Source organism: Crocuta crocuta, unplaced genomic scaffold (assembly GCF_008692635.1).
Source record: "Crocuta crocuta isolate KB4526 unplaced genomic scaffold, BGI_CrCroc_1.0 scaffold274, whole genome shotgun sequence".
NCBI lineage: Eukaryota > Metazoa > Chordata > Mammalia > Carnivora > Hyaenidae > Crocuta > Crocuta crocuta.
Genome location: NW_027530222.1, coordinates 546,399 through 554,397, shown reverse-complemented (window position 1 = coordinate 554,397; position 7,999 = coordinate 546,399).

Below are 7,999 nucleotides of genomic sequence, written 5' to 3'. Positions count from 1 at the left end.
CTCTAAGCATTAAGACAAAATGACATCAGGGTATTTTGATAATTCTCCAGATTACTTAGTTTCCTGGATGGGTGTCCTTGCTTCATTGTTAGTTTCAAATGATTCTTCTCCTTTCTGGTAGTCTCTATCATTACTTGAAAATATTTTTAAACTTCTATATGTCTTATAGGCAATGGATTTAGGGGTTTTCAATATATCACTCTAAACAGAAACCCATGCTTTAAATTTCCCTTTTAAAATACTTTGTTTACTTTTGCATTTGCATGTGTTTTTTTATTAATGAAGTAAATTGAAGCAAAAGATAAATTATGATAGTTCTGTCCTGAGTTCATTTTTTGATAATGTGATGTTTTTCTTCTACAGGAAGAATGATTTCAAACAGGTGTTATAGTCTATGACAGCTAATTGCAGGAAACATTAAGAAAAATTCTAATTGTTGCAGTGACATTGATGGCCAATTGAAAAAAAAAATCCCTGTGACTGAGGATAAACTGGAACTCCAGAATAAACTGAGAGGAAATTCATAGTAACCCTCAAGTATATTGTTCATTATAACCATGGGCTCTTTGAAACCTCTGGCTTACATAATAACAGAATACTCTGAAACTTTAGACATCAAGTAAAAGACAATGTGATCACATTCTAAGAGGTATATATAGATAGGATAACTATATCCACTTCTCTTACTATATATTTACCACAAATCATATTAAATAATTAGTATATTAAATAATTACAAATGTTCTAATTCCCAGAATAGAATCAATGGTATCTGTTTAATTCTGAAAATTAAGTGAAATTAGTTCTCCTTATTTCCTTTTTCAACCTTTGAAAACACTAATTTTTATTCCAAAAGTGAGGCAAGAATTTCAGATATTGACCTCTTGTAGTTCTTATTTTAAATTTCTGCACTACACAAAGATGTTAAACTACAAGGGATAATTTATAACTACAATGAAAGTATTTTGTTAACTTTTGACAAGATAATGAAATTCTAAATTCCTGAGAAAATACCAAAAGGGTAGAGTACCTTTTTAGAATTCCTTAACTATGCTGTATACTCTAAAATATTAGTAAATTACTGAACACACATACACATTATTTAAATTTTTAAAAATATTTTAATATATTTGTTAGAAAAACATCTTGCTTTGTCTTAAGATGGTTTCTCTCCTTTAAAGATGATTCATAATAATGACTATCAATTATCCATAAATGTAAATCATATATATATCTCATGTCTTTCCTCTCTCTGCTTATCTCTATTTTTATTTTTCTCCATTTGTACACTTTTAGGTATATTTAATATAGAAAATATATATTTTATACCACTTATCCATTCATACATTTCATTCAATTCACTTATTAATACTTCTGCATTCATATTCAAAAATCTCCTTGGAGGGACAGCTGGGTGGCTCAGTTAGTTAAGCGTCTGACTTCGGCTCAGGTCATGATCTCAAGGTTGTGGGTTCGAGCCCCACGGCAGGCTCTGTGCTGACAGATAGCCCAGAGCCTGGAGCCTGTTTCAGATTCTGTACTTCCCTCTCTCTCTGACCCTCCCCTGCTCATGCTGCCTCTCTCTCTCTCTCTCTCAGAAATGAATAAAACATTTAAAAAATTCAAAAATCTCATTGGATTTGCAGACATATCCTTCTGGAAAAAATGAGATTGTGAATGGTCCCTATATCAACATCTTAAGGACAAATTTCACTGGTCAAACATTATTATTTCAATCTGCATTTTAAAAATTCATTGCAAAATCATTCGCAAATTATTTAGGGCTAAATATAGATAGTCTTTAAATTCCTGTTACTTATTAATTTAGGTCACATATATTTGTATATGCTACTATATTAGTCATTTCTCTAATATACTGTAGGAAATTAGAGAATTTCCACTAAAAGGCTCCTTTTCTTTTCCTGGGGAAGGAAAATTTACCAATTTTGTTCTTTTATGTATTATGATGTTGGTGTCATATTTAAGAATATCTGCCTGACTGTACAATGGAAATGAGCCAGTCAGGAATGGACAACCCAGCACCTAGAGTTATCAAGCCAATAAGGGTAGGACCTGAGAAGGAACGAGGGGAAAGGAAGGCTGACCAGAACCAAAACCAGGACCCTTACCTCTGGCTGCCCGCATTCACTCTCAAATGCCCCCTCCCTGTAAACAGAGCATTCATAATATTCTTCCTTTCTGATCTTATACTCTAGTAAACTTTTGTGTGCTGCTCAGTTTATTCTGTGTTCACTCTTTGAAGCACAAGACAACAGACCTGAGTATTCAGGATAAAACAAAAACAAAAACAAAAACCCTGCAGCCCTACCTGCTGGGTAACACAGCTCCACCAATCAGAGAGGAAGATTCTCCTTTTAGGGTCCTATGGCTGTGGTAGCCACGGTTGCTACTACCATCACGTGATTGATTAGGAGTGACTGACAGAACACAGCAGGTGAAGAGACAAAGCAACAAAAGGGAGATTTCTGTATTCTTTCTGAGTATTTAGCTTCCCTCTTTCTGTTCCTACTTTCAAGCCAGAATTAGAAAGTTTCTCCGAGAGCTCCCTCTCTCTGTCCCAGGGCCCCCATTCAGTTTTCAAACTTCATCGAATTCAGGTCACGGGATACTGGAGGGAGAAACAAAAAAGACGGCACTTCAAATTCTTGTCTTCTTACCTAATGTCTTTATGGTGTTTACTTTCTGAGTTCTCAATTGCCGCTTCTCCCATTCTGTCAGTTTTTTTATCTTCACTCAGATGCGGACACAGAGTGTGCCTACTCCATCCTCCCTGGTTTACTTCTAGATCTGCAGCAAGTGGTCTCCTTTCTCTTTTATTTCTGTTGTTTCTTTTTCTCTCAGACTCTACAGAGGCTCCTGAAGTCTCTCTCTCACATTTCAGTCTCTCATTTCTCAAGGCAGAAGTCCTATCTGGGGTCTTCAGTTTTTCACTCCATTGGACATTCCACACTAATTTCTCACTTCAGAGGAGGTAGGTACTCAGTGTACCCTCAAACTCACTGGAAGTCCAGTCCTCCCCGGGAAAGCAGGGATAGCTGACAATTTATGCCCCATACTCTTCTCCTGCTCCCTTCTTCCCCTTAGGGAAGCAAGAAGAGCACATCTGGTACCATTACATTCTTATTCTGAAAGCTTTGCTCAAGATATTTTTTGGGAGGGAAATTTCAGAAGCTAAAATCCTCACAATTAAATTTTTGCTGACCTTTAGGAAGGGGCACACAACTGTTGGTGTCATTCTGGACTTTTCCCTTGCATTTCGTTTCTCCCCTGCTGTAATGATTAGACCAGACAGTTTTATTAGTCTCCTTGTGCCAACTTGTGTGATTGTCTCATCTTGGTGTCAAGGGCAGAGATTGTTTCTGAGCTGCAAATCCACAATACTGCTTATCTGGAATCTCCACTTGGCTATTTAATAGGCATGTATTAAATATGATTAAAGGATGATCCATTGAATTCAGCATTTCACCTCATCTTGAAAATGCTCCTTCCCAAGAAAAATGTTATCATACTTCACTTTCTTGCTCAGACTTCTAATCGATTAGCTTGATTCAATCCATCAGCAAGACTTGTTGATACTGGCTCATATATCTATATGACAGATACTAGTAGATATAATATATATGTATTTTGACCACATCTCACTGTCTTCACTAAACTATAATACTAATCCCACTTATGTCTATTTTCAAAAACCCTGGGCTGTCTCATAGAATAATTATGGACTTTCCAGCCCCTGTTGGGGAAGGTAAATGTCTGTGAACTAAAGGTCCAACAACTCACAGTGATTCTAGAAGGGTGCCCTTCTTTGCCATGTTAGAAGCAAAGTAAGGAGCATGGTGTCTAAAATAAATTCTAGATTATATCTAGAGATTCCCTCATCAGAATTGTAAAACCTACTGAGTGCAAATTTCTAAGATCCTAACTTAAATATACTGGATCATACTGTCATAGTTTATGGTTCTCTAAGTAGACATAGTTCTAATAATGTATTTGGTTAAATTTCCATAGCATAGTCATAACTGAATCTTTTTTTCTTAGCTCTGATTAGCCTCACTGACATGAGAGTGTTGGTGCACTTTGGAAAGAGAGGGTTATTTTTTTGTCTGTAAAAAATTCAGAATTATTTATTAAAAATTGAGTTTACATTGTTCCTACATAAAGATATTCAGGTGCTTCCAAGCCTGCATGCTTTGCTAGCAGAAACCCTCCTGACAAAGCTTCCTATAGAAGTTCTTTCACTTTGAGCACAAAGTCAGATATAGTTTTCTCTTCTGGGTGACACATTACATACTTGAATTCTGGATCTCAATCACATTGATTTCCTGTTATATGATTGCTATGAAAGGGTTTATGGTCTGAGGTCTGAAACTCTCTTGATTCTGAACCTTGGCAACTTTTCTTAGGTGTCACCTCCAAAGGTATTCATGACAATATCTTGTCACTGGGTTGTTCTCAAATATAGCTAAATACTCTTCCTCCCCCCACGCCCCCAGGCTTTTATACAATATCTTCAGAGTAGGAATACATTAGCTTATAATTTGGTTTCAAAGTACGACTGATTTAAAGTAAAGCATTAACCCCCATTTCCCCAGGATATTTTACTATTTGTAGCCAATGGAGCCAGATGGTATTCATAAATTAATCTAGGCAGCCATCACATTAGCTTCATCTATTTAAAAAAAAAAAGGAGACTTGGACATGGGGGTGATTCAGTTGAGCACCCTACTCTTGATTTCAGATCAGGTCATTATCTCATGGTTTGTGAGATTGAACCCCACATTGGGCTCTGTGCTGCCAGCACAGAGTCTACTTGGGATTCTCTCTCTCTCCCTTTCTTTGCCCCTCACTCACTCATGTGCATGCACACATGCACTCTCTCTCTCTCAAAATAAATAAACTTAAAAAATTTTAAAAAAAGAGGCTCCAGAGCATATGAAATTCAATGTACTCAAAAGTTGGGGTACAATATAATTTTTACTTGATAGCATCCGAAGATGTTTAGATATCTCCAATTTAATAAACTCACAGTATGCCATATATCTGTGTCTAAGTCATAGAGTCTTGAAGAAAGCATTCTTTTCCAAAATTATTGTTATAATCACAGTGATTTTCCCTTGGTATTATTGACTCTCTCATGTATGTTTAGAACCATAAACACATTACATCATAAGTATAAAGTTTCAGTAGTTATAATGAAAATAAATTTTTGGCTCAGAGGAATACTTTTAATTGTAGGTCCAGTTGAGAACTGTACCATATGACCTATATCTGTTAAAATGACTTTAGGGGTGCCTGGGTGGCTTAGTTGGTTAAGCGTCCGACTTTTGCTTGGGTCATAATCTCCTGGTTCATGGGTTCGAGCCCCGCGTCGGGCTCTGTGCTGACTGCCAGCTCGGAGCCTGGAGCCTATTTCAGAGTCTGTATCTCCCTCTCTCTCTGACCTTCCCCTGCTCATGCTGTCTCTCTCTCTCTCTAGCTCCTAGAAATAAATAAAAATATTTTAAAAATGACTTTAAAATATAATCAGAATATATGCCTGATCCAAGCATCATGTTACAGTTAAAGAAACAAATCCAAAAAGCAAACAGTACATTAAAAGAAATCCCAAATTTCCTTGCAACCCTTGAGGAACATGAAATGAATCAAGTTAATTAACTAGAGCAACCGTGTAAAACAATTTCTGCGTCCTCACCATTTCTTGTGTACATATGACCACAGCATGCAGCCAGTACTCCTTCTGTGGCATGTTAGCTCCTTCTGCTTCTTTCTTGTGACCTTGATCTTTAATAATCTGATCTTTAGCTCCTCTCAGAAATCTTTCAGCTCAGACTGAGTTAATCGAAATATTTAAGAATAATTAAAAATGGATATTTATTCCTTTAGGCCCCATTTTGTTTTGGTATATGACATTACAACAGCAGAAATTTATATAATTTAAAAAACATTTCTTTAGGTTTTTTGAGAACTGATTTTTTTAAAGGGTCAGTATGACTACATGAATGTCTTTTCTGCTTATTGGCAAAAATTACATTTGTAAACAATGTTCCTTTCTCATTTTATGGCAACAATGGAAAAATGAATGTAATCATCAGTCCTTTTGAGATTTTACAGGGAATGAACAATTTCTCTTAACCAACAAGCATACTTCTTACTAATAAATAACAAAAATTTTGTAACTAATTATGCTTTCATTTATGCTTGCAACTCAGGGACATAGAGTTAACTTTTGTGCTAAATGGCAGTAATTATGCTTAACCTACTTTTTTCTTATAATACTATTGTCTACCTTCACTTTTAAAAATGTGACACTTTTTACAGGATAATTTAATTAATGGATGATTAGGGGATTATCAGTGTGTATATGTGTCTTGGAAATGGGTGGAAAGAATTAACTAATTAGTTAATTAAATGCTACATAAAGCTAGTTATAGAAAATTTTATTCAAGTTTTTGGCTGTGTTCTACTTAGTGATGTTCTTTCTATTCACAGATTTGTTTTTGGCACTTTCCCCCCCAACTCTTTCGTTCCGAAACAGAATGACAATGTATAATGTTATTTTCATGTTAAATTATGTCATCTTTCAGGAAATTTTTCATACATTTCAATTAGAACTAAATCTAACTACATCACTTATTTGCTCTCACAGTATTGGAGCATGCCAGGAAAACATTTATGGGGATACGGAATTGTTTAAAATAGTAAGGATCAGAAGAAAACAAGGAAAAAAAGTCTTTGGCATTAGAGCTAGGTTAAGAGTACTAAGATGTAACACCAAAATTGTGATTTGTTAAAAATCAAAAAGGATAAATGGAGCTTCATCAAAATTTTAAAAAATGCTGTGAAAGACACTATCAATAGAATAAAGAGGCAAACTATATACTAGGATAAAACATTTGCAAAAAACACATCCAAGTAAAGTATTGTACACAAACTATGAAAATAACTCTAAAAATTCAACAATTAAAGAAAATCAATCTAATCATGTAATGGGCAAAGGATGTGAACAGATATTTCACAACAGAAAGAACATGCATGGGCAAGTACATGAAGATATTCTCAACATCATTAAGTATTAGGAAATGGAAATGAAAACCACAAGGATGTATCATTAAACATTTATTAGAAGGGTGAAAAAATAATGATAATATCAAATGCTGATGAGCATGCAGAGAAATTCGATCTTGCATACATTGTATGTAAGAATGTAAAATAGAAAAGACACTCTGGGAAATAGTTGGGCAGTTTCTTTTAAAACTAAATCTACACTTTCAATATGATTCAACAATCATACTCTATGACACTTATCCCAGAGAAATAGATACATATGTTCACACTAAAACCTATCCACAATTGTTCATAGCAGCTTTATTTATAATAATCTAAAACTTGAAACAACCCTAATGTCCTTCAGTAGGTGAATTGTTAAGCCAACTTTGGTATAATGGAATACCATACAATGAAATACTACTCAGTAATAAAAGGTACTGAACTATTGATGCACGCAAAAACCCGGAGAGACCTCAAATGCATTATGCATAATGAAAAACATTCTCAAAAAGTTATAAATTGTATGATTCATTTCTTTAAATGTTCTCACAAGGAGAAAAATATTGCTGAGGTGATCTCTTGTTGGAGGAGATTTCTAAGGCCACTTCATTCATTCTCATTATCCTGCTTTGCTTGATTTCATGAAGTTTCACCATGTTCCAGACTTTTACCTTAAGGCTTCTCATGTTTGTGAAACTTTGAGGGCCATAGTCTGTAGACTTATTTGGATTCTCGTGATAGGGAATCTTATTCTAGGTCTGGGAGAAACTGGAAAATTGGAAAATATTTCCCAAAATTTGGATCATGTGTAGACATTTAACATTACCTTAAGAAATGTATGCTGAGAGTCTATTATAATTCAGACACTGTGTTAAAAGTTACCAATACCAACATTATTTGAGCAGAAACATTCCTATCAGAGAATTCAATG